The following is a 21878-nucleotide window of genomic DNA, read 5'->3' as shown; positions in this document are numbered from 1 at the left end:
ACACACTGTGCCTCATAGACACACCGAACCTCATGGACACACTGTACTTCATAGACACACTGTAACTCATGGACACACTGTACTTCATAGACACACTGTACTTCATAGACACACTGAACCTCATAGACACACTGTACTTCATAGACACACTGTTCCTCATGGGCACACTGTACTTCATGGACACACTGTACGTCATAGACACACTGTATAAGAACATAAGAACATAAGATTTAGGATCAGGAGTAGGCCATCTAGCCCCTCGAACCTGCTCCGCCATTCAATAAGATCATGGCTGATCTGGCCGTGGAGTCAGCTCCACTTACCGGCCCTCTCCCCATAACCCTTAATTTCCTTATTGGTTAAAAATCTATCAACTCTGACTTGAATACATTCAATGAGCTAGCCTCAACTGCTTCCTTGGGCAGAGAATTCCACAGATTCACAACCCTCTGGGAGAAGAAATTCCTTTTCAACCCGGTTTTAAATTGGCTCCCCCGTATTTTGAGGCTGTGCCCCCTAGTTCTAGTCTCCCCAACCAGTGGAAACAACCTCTCTGCCTCTATCTTATCTATCCCTTTCATTATTTTAAATGTTTCTACAAGATACCTCATAGACACACTGTACCTCATGGACACACTGTCCCTCATGGACACACTGTAGCTCATGGACACACTGTTCTTCATGGGCACACTGTACCTCATAGACACACTGTAGCTCATGGACACACTGTACCTCATTGACACACTGTAGCTCATGGACACACTGTACCTCATGGACAAACTGTAGCTCATGGACACACTGTACCTCATGGACACACTGTACTTCATGGGCACACTGTACCTCATAGACACAATGTACCTCATGGACACACTGCAGCTCATGGACACACTGTACCTCAAAGACACACTGCACCTCATAGACACACTGTACCTCAGGAGCACACTGTATTTCATAGACACACTGTACCTCATGGACACACTGTACCTCATAGACACACTGTAGCTCATAGACACACTATACCTCATCGGAACACTGTAGTTCATGGACACACTGTAGCTCATGGACACACTCTACCTCATGGACACACAGTAGCTGATGGGCACCCTGTAGCTCATAGACACACTGTAACTCATGGACACACTGTACCTCATAGACACACTGTACCTCATTGATACACTGTACCTCATGGACACACTGTAGCTCATGGACACACTGTAGCGCATTGAAACACTGTAGCTCATGGAAACACTATAGCTCATGGACACACTGTACCTCATAGACACACTGTACCTCATGGACACACTGTCCTTCATAGACACACTGTACATCATGGACACACTGTCCTTCATAGACACACTGTACTTCACAGACACACTATACCTCGTGTGCACACTGTACTTCATGGACACACTGTACCTCATAGACACACTGTATAAGAAAATAAGAACATAAGATTTAGGATCAGGAGTGGGCCATCTAGACCCTCGAACCTGCTCCGCCAGTCAATAAGATCATGGCTGATCTGGCCGTGGACTCAGCTCCACTTACCGGCCCTCTCCCCATAACCCTTAATTTTATTATTGGTTAAAAATCTATCTATCTGTGACTTGAATACATTCAATGTGCTAGCCTCAACTGCTTCCTTGGGCAGAGAATTCCACAGATTCCCAACCCTCTGGGAGAAGAAATTCCTTTTCAACCCGGTTTTAACTTGGCTCCCCCGTATTTTGAGGCTGTGCCCCCTAGTTCTAGTCTCCCCAACCAGTGGAAACAACCTCTCTGCCTCTATCTTATCTATCCCTCTCATTATTTTAAATGTTTCCACAAGATACCTCATAGACACACTGTAGCTCATGGACAAACTGTATCTCATGGACACACTGTAGTTCATGGACACACTGTACCTCATTGACACACTGTAACTTATGGACACACTGTACCTCATGGACACACTGTTCTTCATGGGCACACTGTACCTCATAGACACACTGTAGCTCATGGACACACTGTACCTCATGGACACATTGTAGCTCATGGACACACTGTACCTCATGGACACAATGTAGCTCATGGACACACTGTAGCTCATGGACACAATGTACCTCATGGACACACTGTAGCTCATGGACACACTGTACCTCATGGACACACTGTAGCTCATGGACACACTGTACCTCATGGACACACTGTAGGTCATGGACACACTGTACCTCATGGACACACTGTAACTCATGGACACACTGTACCTCATGGACACACTGTACTTCATGGGCACACTGTATCTCATAGACACACTGTACCTCATGGACACACTGCAGCTCATGGACACACTGTACCTCATAGACACACTGCACCTCATAGACACACTGTACCTCAGGAGCACACTGTATTTCATAGACACACTGTACCTCATTGACCCACTGTACCTCATAGATACACTGTACCGCATAGACACTCTGTACCTCAAAGACATACTATAGTTCACGGACACACTGTACCTCATAGACACACTGTACCTCATGGGCACACTGTAGCTCATGGACACAATTTACCTCATAGACACACTGAACCTCATGGACACACTGTACTTCATAGACACACTGTAACTCATGGACACACTGTACTTCATAGACACACTGTACCTCATAGGCACACTGTACTTCATGGACACACTGTACGTCATAGACACACTGTATAAGAACATAAGAACATAAGATTTAAGAACAGGAGTAGGCCATCTAGCCCCTCGAACCTGCTCCGCCATTCAATAAGATCATGGCAGATCTGGCCGTGGACTCAGCTCCACTTACCCGCCCTCTCCCCATCACCCTCAATTTCCTGATTGGTTAAAAATCTATCTATCTGTGAATTGAATACATTCAATGAGCTAGCCTCAACTGCTTCCTTGGACAGAGAATTCCACAGATTCACAACCCTCTGGGAGAAGAAATTCCTTCTCAACACGGTTTTAAATTGGCTCCCCCGTATTTTGAGGCTGTGCCCCTTAGTTCTAGTCTCCCCAACCAGTGGAAACAACCTCTCTGCCTCGATCTTATCTATCCCTTTCATTATTTTAAATGTTTCTACAAGATACCTCATGGACACACTGTAGCTCATGGACACACTGTACCTCATGGACACACTGTAGCTCATGGACACACTGTACCTCATTGACACACTGTAACTCATGGACACACTGTAACTCATGGACACACTGTTCTTCATGGGCACACTGTACCTCATAGACACACTGTAGCTCATGGACACACTGTAGCTCATGGACACACTGTACCTCATGGACACACTGTAGCTCATGGACACACTGTAACTCATGGACACACTGTACCTCATGGACACACTGTACTTCATGGACACACTGTACCTCATAGACACACTGCACCTCATAGACACACTGTACCTCAGAAGCACACTGTATTTCATAGACACACTGTACCTCATGGACACACTGTACCTCATAGACACACTGTACCTCATTGATACACTTTACATCATGGAAACACTGTAGCTCATGGACACATGTAGCGCATTGAAACACTGTAGCTCATGGAAACACTATAGCTCATGGACACACTGTACCTCATAGACACACTGTACCTCATGGACACACTGTACTTCATGGACACACTGTACATCATGGACACACTGTACTTCATAGACACACTGTACTTCATAGACACACTATACCTCATGTGCACACTGTACTTCATGGACACACTGTACCTCATAGACACACTGTATAAGAACATAAGAACATAAGATTTAGGATCAGGAGTAGGCCATCTAGCCCCTCGAACCTGCTCCGCCATTCAATAAGATCATGGCTGATCTGGCCGTGGACTCAGCTCCACTTACCGGCCCTCTCCCCATAACCCTTAATTTCCTTATTGGGTAAACATCGATCTATCTGTGACTTGAATACATTCAATGAGCTAGCCTCAACTGCTTCCTTGGGCAGAGAATTCCACAGATTGACAACCCTCTGGGAGAAGAAATTCCTTTTCAACCCGGTTTTAAATTGGCTCCCCCTTATTTTGAGCCTGTGCCCCCGAGTTCTTGTCTCCCCAACCAGTGGAAACAACCTCTCTGCCTCTATCTTATCTATCCCTTTCATTATTTTAAATGTTTCTACAAGATACCTCATAGACACACTGTAGCTCATGAACACACTGTACCTCATGAACACACTGTAGCTCATGGACACACTGTACCTCATGGACACACTGTACCTCATGGACACACTGTACTTCATGGGCACACTGTACCTCATAGACACACTGTACCTCATGGAAACACTGTAGCCCATGGACACACTGTACCTCATAGACACACTGCACCTCATAGACACACTGTACCTCAGGAGCACACTGTATCTCATGGACACACTGTACCTCATGGACACACTGCACCTCATAGACACACTGCACCTCATAGACACACTGTACCTCAGGAGCACACTGTATTTCATAGACACACTGTACCTCATGGACACACTGTACCTCATAGACACACTGCAGCTCATAGACACACTATACCTCATGGGAACACTGTAGTTCATGGACACACTGTAGCTCATGGACACACTCTACCTCATGGACACACTGTAGCTGATCGGCACCCTGTAGCTCATAGACACACTGTAACTCATGGACACACTGTACCTCATGGACACACTGGACCTCATTGATACACTGTACCTCATGGACACACTGTAGCTCATGGACACACTGGAGCGCATTGAAACACTGTAGCTCATGGAAACACTATAGCTCATGGACTCACTGTACCGCATGGACACACTGTACTTCATAGACACACTGTAACTCATGGACACACTGTACTTCATAGACACACTATACCTCATGTGCAAACTGTACTTCATGGACACACTGCACGTCATAGACACACTGTATAAGAACATAAGATTTAGGATCAGGAGTAGGCCATCTAGCCCCTCGAACCTGCTCCGCCATTCAATAAGATCATGGCTGATCTGGCCGTGGAGTCAGCTCCACTTACCGGCCCTCTCCCCATAACCCTTAATTTTATTATTGGTTAAAAATCTATCTATCTGTGACTTGAATACATTCAATGAGCTAGCCTCAACTGCTTCCTTGGGCAGAAAATTCCACAGATTCACAACCCTCTGGGAGAAGAAATTCCTTCTCAACATGGTTTTAAATTGGCTCCCCCATATTTTGAGGCTGTGCCCTCTAGTTCTAGTCTCCCCAACCAGTGGAAACAACCTCTCTGCCTCTATCTTATCTATCCCTTTCATTATTTTAAATTTTTCTACAAGATACCTCATAGACACACTGTATCTCATGGACACACTGTACCTCATGGACACACTGTAGCTCATGGACACACTGTTCTTCATGGGCACACTGTACCTCATAGACACACTGTAGCTCATGGACACACTGTACCTCATTGACACACTGTAGCTCATGGACACACTGAACCTCATGGACACATTATACTTCATAGACACACTGTACCTCATGGGCACACTGTATTTCATGGACACACTGTACGTCATAGACACACTGTATAAGAACATAAGAACATAAGATTTAGGATCAGGAGTAGGCCATCTAGCCCCTCGAACCTGCTCCGCCATTCAATAAGATCATGGCTGATCTGGCCGTTGACTCAGCTCCACTTACCGGCCCTCTCCCCATAACCCTTAATTTCCTTATTGGATAAACATCGATCTATCTGTGACTTGAATACATTCAATGAGCTAGCCTCAACTGCTTCCTTGGGCAGAGAATTCCACAGATTGACAACCCTCTGGGAGAAGAAATTCCTTTTCAACCCGGTTTTAAATTGGCTCCCCCTTATTTTGAGCCTGTGCCCCCGAGTTCTCGTCTCCCCAACCAGTGGAAACAACCTCTCTGCCTCTATCTTATCTATCCCTTTCATTATTTTAAATGTTTCTACAAGATACCTCATAGACACACTGTAGCTCATGAACACACTGTACCTCATGGACACACTGTAGCTCATGGACACATTGTACCTCATGGACACACTGTAACTCATGGACACACTGTACCTCATGGACACACTGTACTTCATGGGCACACTGTACCTCATAGACACACTGTACCTCATGGAAACACTGTAGCCCATGGACACACTGTACCTCATAGACACACTGCACCTCATAGACACACTGTACCTCAGGAGCACACTGTATCTCATGGACACACTGTACCTCATGGACACACTGCACCTCATAGACACACTGCACCTCATAGACACACTGTAGCTCATGGACACACTGTACCTCATTGACACACTGTAGCTCATTGACACACTGTACCTCATGGACAAACTGTAGCTCATGGACACACTGTACCTCATGGACACAATGCACTTCATGGGCACACTGTACCTCATAGACACAATGTACCTCATGGACACACTGCAGCTCATGGACACACTGTACCTCAAAGACAAACTGCACCTCATAGACACACTGTACCTCAGGAGCACACTGTATTTCATAGACACACTGTACCTCATGGACACACTGTACCTCATAGACACACTGTAGCTCATAGACACACTATACCTCATGGGAACACTGTAGTTCATGGACACACTGTAGCTCATGGACACACTCTACCTCATGGACACACAGTAGCTGATGGGCACCCTGTAGCTCATAGACACACTGTAACTCATGGACACACTGTAGCTCTTAGACACACTGTACCTCATTGATACACTGTACCTCATGGACACACTGTAGCTCATGGACACACTGTAGAGCATTGAAACACTGTAGCTCATGGAAACACGATAGCTCATGGACACACTGTACCTCATAGACACACTGTACCTCATGGACACACTGTCCTTCATAGACACACTGTACATCATGGACACACTGTACTTCATAGACACACTGTACTTCATAGACACACTATACCTCATGTGCACACTGTACTTCATGGACACACTGTACCTCATAGACACACTGTATAAGAAAATAAGAACATAAGATTTAGGATCAGGAGTAGGCCATCTAGACCCTCGAACCTGCTCCGCCACTCAATAAAATCATGGCTGATCTGGCCGTGGACTCAGCTCCACTTACCCGCCCTCTCCCCATATCCCTTAATTTTATTATTGGTTAAAAATCTATCTATCTGTGACTTGAATACATTCAATGAGCTAGCCTCAACTGCTTCCTTGGTCAGAGAATTCCACAGATTCCCAACCCTCTGGGAGAAGAAATTCCTTTTCAACCCAGTTTTAACTTGGCTCCCCCGTATTTTGAGGCTCTGCCCCCTAGTTCTAGTCTCCCCAACCAGTGGAAACAACCTCTCTGCCTCTATCTTATCTATCCCTTTCATTATTTTAAATGTTTCTACAAGAATCCTCATAGACACACTGTAGCTCATGGACACACTGTACCTCATGGAAACACTGTAGCTCATGGACACACAGTACATCATTGACACACTGTAACTCATGGACACACTGATCTTCATGGGCACACTGTACCTCATAGACACAGTGTAGCTCATGGACACACTGTACCTCATGGACACACTGTAGCTCATGGTCACACTGTACTTCATGGGCACACTGTACCTCCTAGACTCACTGTATCTCATGGACACACTGCAGCTCATGGACACACTGTACCACATAGACACACTGCACCTCATAGACACACTGTACCTCAGGAGCACACTGTATTTCATAGACACACTGTACCTCATGAACACACTGTACCTCATAGACACACTGTAGCTCATAGACACACTATCCCTCATGGGAACACTGTAGTTCATGGACACACTGTAGCTCATGGACACACTCTAGCTCATGGACACACTGTAGCTGATGGGCACCCTGTAGCTCATAGACACACTGTAACTCATGGACACACTGTACCTCATAGACACACTGTACCTCATTGATACACTGTACTTCATGGACACACTGTAGCTCATGGACGCACTGTAGCGCATTGAAACACTGTAGCTCATGGAAACACTATAGCTCATGGACACACTGTACCTCATAGACACACTGTACCTCATGGACACACTGTACTTCATTGACACACTGTACATCATGGACACACTGTACTTCATAGACACACTGTACTTCATAGACACACTATACCTCATGTGCACACTGTACTTCATGGACACACTGTACCTCATAGACACACTGTACCTCATGGGCACACTGTACCTCATAGACACACTGTAGCTCATGGATACACTGTACTTCATAGACACACTGTACATCATAGACACTCTGTAGCTCACAGACACACTGTACCGCATAGACACAGTGTACCTCATAAACACACTGTAGCTCACAGACAAACTGTACCTCATAGACCCACTGTACCTCATAGATACACTGTACCGCATAGACACACTGTACCTCAAAGACATACTGTAGTTCACGGACACACAGTACCTCATAGACACACTGTAACTCATGGGCACACTGTAGCTCATGGGCACAATTTACCTCATAGACACACTGTACCTCATGGGCACACAGTACTTCATGGACACACTGTAGCTCATGGACACACTGCACCTCATAGGCACACTGTGCTCATAGACACACTGTACTTCATAGACACACTGTAGCTCATGGACACACTGTACCTCATGGACACACTGCACCTCATAGACACACTGTAGCTCATAGACACACAGTACCTCATAGACACACTGAACTCATGGACACACTGTACTTCATAGACACACTGTAACTCATGGACACACTGTACTTCATAGACACACTGTACTTCATAGACACACTGTACCTCATAGGCACACTGTACTTCATGGACACACTGTACGTCATAGACACACTGCATAAGAACATAAGAACATAAGATTTAGGAACAGGAGTAGGCCATCTCGCCCCTCGAACCTGCTCCGCTATTCAATAAGATCATGGCTGATCTGGCCGTGGACTCAGCTCCACTTACCAGCCCTCTCCCCATCACCCTCAATTTCCTGATTGGTTAAAAATCTATCTATCTGTGAATTGAATACATTCAATGAGCTAGCCTCAACTGCTTCCTTGGACAGAGAATTCCACAGATTCACAACCCTCTGGGAGAAGAAATTCCTTCTCAACACGGTTTTAAATTGGCTCCCCCGTATTTTGAGGCTGTGCCCCTTAGTTCTAGTCTCCCCAACCAGTGGAAACAACCTCTCTGCCTCTATCTTATCTATCCCTTTCATTATTTTAAATGTTTCTTCAAGATACCTCATAGACACACTGTAGCTCATGGACACACTGTACCTCATGGACACACTGTAGCTCATGGACACTCTGTACCTCAGTGACACACTGTAACTCATGGACACACTGTACCTCATGGACACACTGTTCTTCATGGGCACACTGTACCTCATAGACACACTGTAGCTCATGGACACACTGTACCTCATGGACACACTGTAGCTCATGGAAAGACTGTACCTCATGGACACACTGTACCTCATGGACACACTGTACCTCATGGACACACTGTAACTCATGGACACACTGTACCTCATGGACACACTGTACTTCATGGGCACACTGTATCTCATAGACACACTGTACCTCATGGACACACTGCAGCTCATGGACACACTGTACCTCATAGACACACTGCACCTCATAGACACACTGTACCTCAGGAGCACACTGTATTTCATCGACACACTGTACCTCATGGACACACTGTACCTCATAGACACACTGTAGCTCATAGACACACTATACCTCATGGGAACACTGTAGTTCATGGACATACTGTAGCTCATGGACACACTCTACCTCATGGACACACTGTACCTCATTGATACACTGTACCTCATGGACACACTGTAGCTCATGGACACACTGTAGCGCATTGAAACACTGTAGCTCATGGAAACACTGTAGCTCATGGACACACTGTACCTCATAGACACACTGTACCTCATGGACACACTGTACTTCATAGACACACTGTACATCATGGACACACTGTACTTCATAGACACACTGTACTTCATAGACACACTATACCTCATGTGCACACTGTACTTCATGGACACACTGTACCTCATAGACACACTGTATAAGAACATAAGAACATAAGATTTAGGATCAGGAGTAGGCCATCTAGCCCCTCGGACCTGCTCCGCCATTCAATAAGATCATGGCTGATCTGGCCGTGGACTCAGCTCCACTTACCGGCCCTCTCCCCATAACCCTTAATTTCCTTATTGGGTAAACATCGATCTATCTGTGACTTGAATACATTCAATGAGCTAGCCTCAACTGCTTCCTTGGGCAGAGAATTCCACAGATTCACAACCCTCTGGGAGAAGAAATTCCTTTTCAACCCGGTTTTAAATTGGCTCCCACTTATTTTGAGCCTGTGCCCCCTAGTTCGAGTCTCCCCAACCAGTGGAAACAACCTCTCTGCCTCTATCTTATCTATCCCTTTCATTATTTTAAAAGTTTCTACAAGATACCTCATAGACACACTGTAGCTCATGAACACACTGTACCTCATGGACACACTGTAGCTCATGGACACACTGTACCTCATGGACACACTGTAACTCATGGACACACTGTACCTCATGGACACACTGTACTTCATGGGCACACTGTACCTCATAGACACACTGTACCTCATGGAAAAACTGTAGCCCATGGACACACTGTACCTCATAGACACACTGCACCTCATAGACACACTGTACCTCAGGAGCACACTGTATCTCATGGACACACTGTACCTCATGGACACACTGTACCTCATAGACACACTGTAGCGCAGAGACACACTGTAACTCATGAACACACACTGTACCTCATGGACACACTGTAGCTTATGGACACACTGTCGCTCATGGACACACTGTAGCTCGTAGACACACTGTACCTCATGGACACACTGTACCTCATGGACACACTGTACCTCATAGACACACTGTAACTCATAGACGCACTGTACCTCATGGACACACTGTAGCTTATGGACACACTGTAGCTCATGGACACACTGTAGCTCAAGGACACACTGTACCTCATGGACACACTGTACCTCATGGACACACTGTAGCTTATGGACACACTGTCGCTCATGGACACACTGTAGCTCGTAGACACACTGTACCTCATGGGCACACTGTACCTCATGGACACACTGTACCTCATAGACACACTGTAACTCATAGACGCACTGTACCTCATGGACACACTGTAGCTTATGGACACACTGTAGCTCATGGACACACTGTAGCTCAAGGACACACTGTACCTCATGGACACACTGTAGCTCATGGACACACTGTAGCTCGTAGACACACTGTACCTCATGGACACACTGTACCTCATGGACACACTGTACCTCATAGACACACTGTAACTCATAGACACACTGTAGCTCATGGACACACTGTAGGTCATGGACACACTGTACCTCATAGACACACTGTAGCACATGGACACACTGTACCTCATAGTCACACTGTACCTCATGGACACACTGCAGCTCATGGACACACTGTACCTCATAGACTCACTGTAGCTCATAGACACACTGTACTTCATGGACACACTGTACCTCGTAGACACACTGTATAAGAACATAAGTACATAAGAATTAGGAACAGGAGTAGGCCATCGAGCCCCTCGAAACTGCTCCACCATTCAATAAGATCATGGCTGCTCTGGCCGTGGACTCAGCTCCACTTACCCGCCCTCTCCCCATAACCCTTAATTCCCTTATTGGTTAAAAATCCATCTATCTGTGACTTGAATACATTCAATGAGCGAGCCTCAGCTGCTTCCTTGGGCAGAGAATTCCACAGATTCACAACTCTCAGGGAGAAGGAATTCCTTTCCAACACGGTTTTAAATTGGCTCCCTCGTATTTTGAGGCTGTGCCCCCTAGTTCTCATCTCCCCGACCAGTGGAAACAACCTCTCTGCCTCTATCTTGTCTGTCCTTTCATTATTTTAAATGGTAGTGCAAGACAGCTCATAGACACACTGTAGCTCATGGACAAAATGTACTTCATAGACACACTGTACCTCATGGACACACTGTAGCTCATGGACACACTGTACATCATAGACACACTGTTGCTCATGGACACACTGAAGCTCTTGGATACACTGTACCTCATGGACAAACTGTACCTCATAGATGCACTGTACCTCATGGACACACTGTAGCTCATGGACACACTGTAGCTCATGGACACACTGTACCTTATGGACACACTGTACCTCATGGACACACTTTACCTCATGGACACAGTGTCGCTCATAGACACACTGCAGCACATAGACACACTGTAACTCATAGACACACTGTACCTCATGGACACACTGTAGCTCATGGACACAATTTACCTCATAGACACACTGTACCTCATGGGCACACAATACTTCATGGACACACTGTAGCTCATGGACACACTGTATCTCATAGGCACACTGTAGCTCATAGACACACTGTACTTCATAGACACACTGTAGCTCATGGACACACTGTCCCTAATGGAGACACTGCACCTCATAGACACACTGTAGCGCAGAGACACACTGTAACTCATGGACACACACTGTACCTCATGGACACACTGTAGCTTATGGACACACTGTCGCTCATGGACACACTGTAGCTCGTAGACACACTGTACCTCATGGACACACTGTACCTCATAGACACACTGTAACTCATAGACGCACTGTACCTCATGGACACACTGTAGCTTATGGACACACTGTAGCTCATGGACACACTGTAGCTCAAGGACACACTGTACCTCATGGACACACTGTACCTCATGGACACACTGTAGCTTATGGACACACTGTCGCTCATGGACACACTGTAGCTCGTAGACACACTGTACCTCATGGACACACTGTACCTCATGGACACACTGTACCTCATAGACACACTGTAACTCATAGACGCACTGTACCTCATGGACACACTGTAGCTTATGGACACACTGTAGCTCATGGACACACTGTAGCTCAAGGACACACTGTACCTCATGGACACACTGTAGCTCATGGACACACTGTAGCTCGTAGACACACTGTACCTCATGGACACACTGTACCTCATGGACACACTGTACCTCATAGACACACTGTAACTCATAGACACACTGTAGCTCATGGACACACTGTAGGTCATGGACACACTGTAACTCATAGACACACTGTAGCACATGGACACACTGTACCTCATAGTCACACTGTACCTCATGGACACACTGCAGCTCATGGACACACTGTACCTCATAGACTCACTGTAGCTCATAGACACACTGTACTTCATGGACACACTGTAGCTCATGGACACAATTTACCTCATAGACACACTGTACCTCATGGGCACACAATACTTCATGGACACACTGTAGCTCATGGACACACTGTACCTCATAGACTCACTGTAGCTCATAGACACACTGTACCTCATAGACACACTGAACCTCATGGACACATTATACTTCATAGACACACTGTACCTCATGGGCACACTGTATTTCATGGACACACTGTTCGTCATAGACACACTGTATAAGAACATAAGAACATAAGATTTAGGATCAGGAGTAGGCCACCTTGCCCCTCGAACCTGCTCCGCCATTCAATAAGATAATTGCTGATCTGGCCGTGGACTCAGCTCCACTTACCGGCCCTCTCCCCATATCCCTTAATTTCATTGTTGGTTAAAAATCTATCTATCTGTGACTTGAATACATTCAATGAGCTAGCCTCAACTGCTTCCTTGGGCAGAGAATTCCACAGATTCACAACCCTCTGGGAGAAGAAATTCCTTTTCAACCCGGTTTTAAATTGGCTCCCCCGTACTTTGAGGCTGTGCCCCCTAGTTCTAGTCTCCTAAACCAGTGGAAACAACCTCTCTGCCTCTATCTTATCTATCCCTTTCATTATTTTAAATGTTTCCACAAGAATCCTCATAGACACACTGTAGCTCATGGACACACTGTACCTCATGGACACACTGTAGCTCATGGTCACACTGTACTTCATGGGCACACTGTACCTCATAGACACAATGTACCTCATGGACACACTGCAGCTCATGGACACACTGTACCTCAAAGACACACTGCACCTCATAGACACACTGTACCTCAGGAGCACACTGTATTTCATAGACACACTGTACCTCATGGACACACTGTACCTCATGGACACACTGCAGCTCATGGACACACTATACCTCATGGACACACAGTCGCTGATGGGCACCCTGTAGCTCATAGACACACTGTAACTCATGGACACGCTGTAGCTCATAGACACACTGTACCTCATTGATACACTGTACCTCATGGACACACTGTAGCTCATGGACACACTGTAGCGCATTGAAACACTGTAGCTCATGGAAACACTATAGCTCATGGACACACTGTACCTCATCGACACACTGTACCTCATGGACACACTGTACTTCATAGACACACTGTACATCATGGACACACTGTACTTCATAGGCACACTGTACTTCATAGACACACTATACCTCATGTGCACACTGTACTTCATGGACACACTGTACCTCATAGACACACTGTATAAGAAAATAAGAGCATAAGATTTAGGATCAGGAGTAGGCCATCTAGACACTCGAACCTGCTCCGCCATTCAATAAGATCATGGCTGATCTGGCCGTGGACTCAGATCCACTTACCGGCCCTCTCCCCATAACCCTTAATTTTATTGTTGGTTAAAAATCTATCTATCTGTGACTTGAATACATTCAATGAGCTAGCCTCAACTGCTTCCTTGGGCAGAGAATTCCACAGATTCACAACCCTCTGGGAGAAGAAATTCCTTTTCAACCCAGTTTTAACTTGGCTCCCCCGTATTTTGAGGCTGTGCCCCCTAGTTCTAGTCTCCCCAACCAGTGGAAACAACCTCTCTGCCTCTATCTTATCTATCCCTTTCATTATTTTAAATGTTTCTACAAGAATCCTCATAGACACACTGTAGCTCATGGACACACTGTACCTCATGGAAACACTGTAGCTCATGGACACACAGTACATCATTGACACACTGTAACTCATGGACACACTGATCTTCATGGGCACACTGTACCTCATAGACACAGTGTAGCTCATGGACACACTGTACCTCATGGACACACTGTAGCTCATGGTCACACTGTACTTCATGGGCACACTGTACCTCATAGACTCACTGTATCTCATGGACACACTGCAGCTCATGGACACATTGTACCACATAGACACACTGCACCTCATAGACACACTGTACCTCAGGAGCACACTGTATTTCATAGACACACTGTACCTCATGAACACACTGTACCTCATAGACACACTGTAGCTCATAGACACACTATTCCTCATGGGAACACTGTAGTTCATGGACACACTGTAGCTCATGGACACACTCTAGCTCATGGACACACTGTAGCTGATGGGCACCCTGTAGCTCATAGACACACTGTAACTCATGGACACACTGTACCTCATAGACACACTGTACCTCATTGATACACTGTACTTCATGGACACACTGTAGCTCATGGACGCACTGTAGCGCATTGAAACACTGTAGCTCATGGAAACACTATAGCTCATGGACACACTGTACCTCATAGACACACTGTACCTCATGGACACACTGTACTTCATTGACACACTGTACATCATGGACACACTGTACTTCATAGACACACTGTACTTCATAGACACACTATACCTCATGTGCACACTGTACTTCATGGACACACTGTACCTCATAGACACACTGTACCTCATGGGCACACTGTACCTCATAGACACACTGTAGCTCATGGATACACTGTACTTCATAGACACACTGTACATCATAGACACTCTGTAGCTCACAGACACACTGTACCGCATAGACACAGTGTACCTCATAAACACACTGTAGCTCACAGACAAACTGTACCTCATAGACCCACTGTACCTCATAGATACACTGTACCGCATAGACACACTGTACCTCAAAGACATACTGTAGTTCACGGACACACTGTACCTCATAGACACACTGTAACTCATGGGCACACTGTAGCTCATGGGCACAATTTACCTCATAGACACACTGTACCTCATGGGCACACAGTACTTCATAGACACACTGTAGCTCATGGACACACTGTACCTCATGGACACACTGCACCTCATAGACACACTGTAGCTCATAGACACACAGTACCTCATAGACACACTGAACTCATGGACACACTGTACTTCATAGACACACTGTAACTCATGGACACACTGTACTTCATAGACACACTGTACTTCATAGACACACTGTACCTCATAGGCACACTGTACTTCATGGACACACTGTACGTCATAGACACACTGTATAAGAACATAAGAACATAAGATTTAGGAACAGGAGTAGGCCATCTCGCCCCTCGAACCTGCTCCGCTATTCAATAAGATCATGGCTGATCTGGCCGTGGACTCAGCTCCACTTACCCGCCCTCTCCCCATCACCCTCAATTTCCTGATTGGTTAAAAATCTATCTATCTGTGAATTGAATACATTCAATGAGCTAGCCTCAACTGCTTCCTTGGACAGAGAATTCCACAGATTCACAACCCTCTGGGAGAAGAAATTCCTTCTCAACACGGTTTTAAATTGGCTCCCCCGTATTTTAAGGCTGTGCCCCTTAGTTCTAGTCTCCCCAACCAGTGGAAACAACCTCTCTGCCTCTATCTTATCTATCCCTTTCATTATTTTAAATGTTTCTTCAAGATACCTCATCGACACACTGTAGCTCATGGACACACTGTACCTCATGGACACACTGTAGCTCATGGACACTCTGTACCTCAGTGACACACTGTAACTCATGGACACACTGTACCTCATGGACACACTGTTCTTCATGGGCACACTGTACCTCATAGACACACTGTAGCTCATGGACACACTGTACCTCATGGACACACTGTAGCTCATGGAAAGACTGTACCTCATGGACACACTGTACCTCATGGACACACTGTACCTCATGGACACACTGTAACTCATGGACACACTGTACCTCATGGACACACTGTAGCTCATGGAAAGACTGTACCTCATGGACACACTGTAGCTCATGGACACACTGTACCTCATGGACACACTGATCTTCATGGGCACACTGTACCTCATAGACACACTGTAGCTCATGGACACACTGTACCTCATGGACACACTGTAGCTCATGGTCACACTGTACTTCATGGGCACACTGTACCTCATAGACACACTGTATCTCATGGACACACTGCAGCTCATGGACACACTGTACCTCATAGACACACTGCACCTCATAGACACACTGTACCTCAGGAGCACACTGTATTTCATAGACACACTGTACCTCATGGACACACTATACCTCTTAGACACACTGTAGCTCATAGACACACTATCCCTCATGGGAACACTGTAGTTCATGGGAACACTGTAGTTCATGGACACACTGTAGCTCATGGACACACTCTAGCTCATGGACACACTGTAGCTGATGGGCACCCTGCAGCTCATAGACACACTGTACCTCATAGACACACTGTACCTCATTGATACACTGTACCTCATGGACACACTGTAGCTCATGGACGCACTGTAGCGCATTGAAACACTGTAGCTCATGGAAACACTATAGCTCATGGACACACTGTACTTCATAGACACACTGTACATCATGGACACACTGTACTTCATAGACACACTGTATTTCATAGACACACTATACCTCATGTGCACACTGTACTTCATGGACACACTGTACCTCATAGACACACTGTACCTCATGGGCACACTGTAACTCATAGACACACTGTAGCTCATGGACACACTGTACCTCATGGACACACTGTAACTCATGGACACACTGTACCTCATGGACACACTGTACTTCATGGGCACACTGTACTTCATAGACACACTGTACCTCATGGAAACACTGTCGCCCATGGACACACTGTACCTCATAGACACACTGCACCTCATAGACACACTGTACCTCAGGAGCACACTGTATCTCATGGACACACTGTACCTCATGGACACACTGTACCTCATAGACACACTGTAGCGCAGAGACGCACTGTACCTCATGGGAACACTGTAGTTCATGGACACACTGTAGCTCATGGACACACTCTACCTCATGGACACACTGTAGCTGATCGACACCCTGTAGCTCATAGACACACTGTAACTCATGGACACACTGTACCTCATAGAAACACTGTACCTCAAGTACACACTGTACCTCATAGACACAATGCAGCTTATTGAAAAACTGTACCTCATGGACACACTGTACCTCATGTACACACTGTACCTCATGGACTCACTGTAACTCATGGGCACACTGTAGTTCATGCACACCCTGTACCTCATAGACACACTGTACCTCAAGTACACACTGTACCTCATAGACACAATGTAGCTCATGGAAACATTGTACCTCATGGACATACTATACCTCATAGACACACTGTATCTCATAGACACACTGTAGCTCATGGACAAACTGTACCTCATGGACACAATATACCTCATAGCAACACTGTACCTCATGGACTCACTGTAACTCATGGACACACACTGTACCTCATGGACACACTGTAGCTTATGGACACACTGTAGCTCATGGACACACTGTAGCTCAAGGACACACTGTACCTCATGGACACGCTGTAGCTCATGGACACACTGTAGCTCGTAGACACACTGTACCTCATGGACACACTGTACCTCATGGACACACTGTACCTCATAGACACACTGTAACTCATAGACGCACTGTACCTCATGGACACACTGTAGCTTATGGACACACTGTAGCTCATGGACACACTGTACCTCATGGACACACTGTAGCTCATGGACACACACTGCAGCTCGTAGACACATTGTACCTCATGGACACACTGTACCTCATGGACACACTGTAACTCATAGACACACTGTACCTCATGGACACACTGTAGCTCATGGACACACTGTATCTCATAGGCACACTGTAGCTCATAGACACACTGTACTTCATAGACACACTGTAGCTCATGGACACACTGTCCCTAATGGAGACACTGCACCTCATAGATACAATGCAGCTCATAGACACACTGTACCTCATAGACACACTGAACCTCATGGACACATTATACTTCATAGACACACTGTACCTCATGGGCACACTGTATTTCATGGACACACTGTACGTCATAGACACACTGTATAAGAACATAAGAACATAAGATTTAGGATCAGGAGTAGGCCACCTTGCCCCTCGAACCTGCTCCGCCATTCAATAAGATAATTGCTGATCTGGCCGTGGACTCAGCTCCACTTACCGGCCCTCTCCCCATATCCCTTAATTTCATTGTTGGTTAAAAATCTATCTATCTGTGACTTGAATACATTCAATGAGCTAGCCTCAACTGCTTCCTTGGGCAGAGAATTCCACAGATTCACAACCCTCTGGGAGAAGAAATTCCTTTTCAACCCGGTTTTAAATTGGCTCCCCCGTACTTTGAGGCTGTGCCCCCTAGTTCTAGTCTCCTAAACCAGTGGAAACAACCTCTCTGCCTCTATCTTATCTATCCCTTTCATTATTTTAAATGTTTCCACAAGAATCCTCATAGACACACTGTAGCTCATGGACACACTGTACCTCATGGACACACTGTAGCTCATGGTCACACTGTACTTCATGGGCACACTGTACCTCATAGACACAATGTACCTCATGGACACACTGCAGCTCATGGACACACTGTACCTCAAAGACACACTGCACCTCATAGACACACTGTACCTCAGGAGCACACTGTATTTCATAGACACACTGTACCTCATGGACACACTGTACCTCATGGACACACTGTACCTCATGGAAACACTGTCGCCCATGGACACACTGTACCTCATAGACACACTGCACCTCATAGACACACTGTACCTCAGGAGCACACTGTATCTCATGGACACACTGTACCTCATGGACACACTGTACCTCATAGACACACTGTAGCGCAGAGACGCACTGTACCTCATGGGAACACTGTAGTTCATGGACACACTGTAGCTCATGGACACACTCTACCTCATGGACACACTGTAGCTGATCGACACCCTGTAGCTCATAGACACACTGTAACTCATGGACACACTGTACCTCATAGAAACACTGTACCTCAAGTACACACTGTACCTCATAGACACAATGCAGCTTATTGAAAAACTGTACCTCATGGACACACTGTACCTCATGTACACACTGTACCTCATGGACTCACTGTAACTCATGGGCACACTGTAGTTCATGCACACCCTGTACCTCATAGACACACTGTACCTCAAGTACACACTGTACCTCATAGACACAATGTAGCTCATGGAAACACTGTACCTCATGGACATACTATACCTCATAGTGTCTGTATCTCATAGACACACTGTAGCTCATGGACAAACTGTACCTCATGGACACAATATACCTCATAGCAACACTGTACCTCATGGACTCACTGTAACTCATGGACACACACTGTACCTCATGGACACACTGTAGCTTATGGACACACTGTAGCTCATGGACACACTGTAGCTCAAGGACACACTGTACCTCATGGACACGCTGTAGCTCATGGACACACTGTAGCTCGTAGACACACTGTACCTCATGGACACACTGTACCTCATGGACACACTGTACCTCATAGACACACTGTAACTCATAGACGCACTGTACCTCATGGACACACTGTAGCTTATGGACACACTGTAGCTCATGGACACACTGTAGCTCAAGGACACACTGTACCTCATGGACACACTGTAGCTCATGGACACACACTGCAGCTCGTAGACACATTGTACCTCATGGACACACTGTACCTCATGGACACACTGTAACTCATAGACACACTGTACCTCATGGACACACTGTAGCTCATGGACACACTGTATCTCATAGGCACACTGTAGCTCATAGACACACTGTACTTCATAGACACACTGTAGCTCATGGACACACTGTCCCTAATGGAGACACTGCACCTCATAGATACAATGCAGCTCATAGGCACACTGTACCTCATAGACACACTGAACCTCATGGACACATTATACTTCATAGACACACTGTACCTCATGGGCACACTGTATTTCATGGACACACTGTACGTCATAGACACACTGTATAAGAACATAAGAACATAAGATTTAGGATCAGGAGTAGGCCACCTTGCCCCTCGAACCTGCTCCGCCATTCAATAAGATAATTGCTGATCTGGCCGTGGACTCAGCTCCACTTACCGGCCCTCTCCCCATATCCCTTAATTTCATTGTTGGTTAAAAATCTATCTATCTGTGACTTGAATACATTCAATGAGCTAGCCTCAACTGCTTCCTTGGGCAGAGAATTCCACAGATTCACAACCCTCTGGGAGAAGAAATTCCTTTTCAACCCGGTTTTAAATTGGCTCCCCCGTACTTTGAGGCTGTGCCCCCTAGTTCTAGTCTCCTAAACCAGTGGAAACAACCTCTCTGCCTCTATCTTATCTATCCCTTTCATTATTTTAAATGTTTCCACAAGAATCCTCATAGACACACTGTAGCTCATGGACACACTGTACCTCATGGACACACTGTAGCTCATGGTCACACTGTACTTCATGGGCACACTGTACCTCATAGACACAATGTACCTCATGGACACACTGCAGCTCATGGACACACTGTACCTCAAAGACACACTGCACCTCATAGACACACTGTACCTCAGGA

The sequence above is a fragment of the Pristiophorus japonicus genome, chromosome 14, assembly GCF_044704955.1.
Source record: "Pristiophorus japonicus isolate sPriJap1 chromosome 14, sPriJap1.hap1, whole genome shotgun sequence".
Taxonomy (NCBI): domain Eukaryota; kingdom Metazoa; phylum Chordata; class Chondrichthyes; family Pristiophoridae; genus Pristiophorus; species Pristiophorus japonicus.
This window is presented reverse-complemented; position numbering follows the sequence as displayed.